This window comes from Pristiophorus japonicus, chromosome 15 (assembly GCF_044704955.1).
Source record: "Pristiophorus japonicus isolate sPriJap1 chromosome 15, sPriJap1.hap1, whole genome shotgun sequence".
Lineage (NCBI taxonomy): Eukaryota > Metazoa > Chordata > Chondrichthyes > Pristiophoridae > Pristiophorus > Pristiophorus japonicus.
In genome coordinates this window covers 132,386,828-132,388,252 of record NC_091991.1, presented here as the reverse complement: position 1 = coordinate 132,388,252, position 1,425 = coordinate 132,386,828, and the positions used below count along the sequence as shown (strand labels likewise).

General features: G+C 42.5%; 1 pseudogene; it reads right to left on the bottom strand.

The window, feature by feature from the left end:
* Positions 1–1,009: 1,009 nt before the first annotated feature.
* Positions 1,010–1,129, bottom strand: LOC139226118 (5S ribosomal RNA; annotated as a pseudogene).
* Positions 1,130–1,425: the final 296 nt, after the last annotated feature.

Below are 1,425 nucleotides of genomic sequence, written 5' to 3'. Positions count from 1 at the left end.
GAAAGGAGGAAAAAAAAAGAAAGGAGAAAAAAAAAAGAGAGAGAAAGGAGAAAAAAAAAAGAGAAAGGAGAAAAAAAAAAGAGAAAGGAGAAAAAAAAAGAGAAAGGAGAAAAAAAAAAGAGAAAGGAGAAAAAAAAAGAGAAAGGAGAAAAAAAAAAAAGAGAAAGGAGAAAAAAAAAGAGAAAGCAGAAAAAAAGAGAAAGGAGAAAAAAAAAGAGAAAGGAGAAAAAAAAGAGAGAGGAGAAAAAAAAAAAGAGAGAGGAGAAAAAAAAGAGAGAGGAGAAAAAGAGAGAGGAGAAAAAAAAGAGAGAGGAGAAAAAAAAGAGAGAGGAGAAAAAAAAGAGAGAGAGGAGAAAAAAAAGAGAGAGAGGAGAAAAAAAAGAGAGAGAGGAGAAAAAAAAGAGAGAGAGGAGAAAAAAAAGAGAGAGGAGAAAAAAAGAGAGAGGAGAAAAAAAGAGAGAGGAGAAAAAAAGAGAGAGGAGAAAAAAAGAGAGAGTGGAGAGTGGAGAGTGGAGAGTGGAGAGTGGAGAGTGGAGAGTGGAGAGAGGAGAGAGGAGAGTGGAGCGAGGAGGAGGTGTGGCAGCATGTACTCACCTTCACCACCCGACTGAGGTCATTGAATTGCTTTCGGCACTGGGCCACCTCTCGCCACATGGCCCTGAAAACCTGTGGAGATGGCCTCCTTCCCGATGGAGGGAACAGCGACTCCCTCCTTCTCTCCACTGCCCCCACCAATGTCTCCAGAGCACATCATTAAACCACGTGGCCCTGTCCCTTGAAGCGGGATTCGCACCAGCCATTTGACAAAAGGGCTCTGTTGCTGAGATGCACAGATGACGGACTCAAGTGCAGCAACTCTTTTAGAGTAAACAAATAAACATTAGTTCAAGTGCCCCCCCCCCCCAATCTGGGGACACTCCAGACACTTTTAACTGCCCTCTTTTTTTTTCATTTGTGATTTTTTTTTTTTGGGCATTAAAATCATATAATTTACAAGTGCCCCCTCTGAAATCTACTGCACCTGATATTCCCTGGCAGTCTCCCATCCAAGTACTAACCAGGCTTGAATTCTGCTTAGTTTCCAAGACCAGATGAGATCGGGCATTTTCAGACTAGTGTGGCCGCAGGCAAAATCCTTGAGATGTTACTGTAAGAACGGCCTGCAACCAGAGGATCATTTAATCCTCGAGTAGAAAGCAACAAATGTGATAGCTTGGAATTGAACCCAGATCAACTGCTTAGCAGGAACCATGCTTACCACTGTACCACAATCACACAACTGACTCAAGTGCAGCAATGCTGAATATGAGCAGCAGCAGGTTGGAATTACCTCCCCTTTAAGAGCTGGCGTCTGATTGCTGAATGTGACTCAGCTGAAATTGGTTAACTCTCTTATCTCCCAGCTGAGGCCATTATCGCCTCATT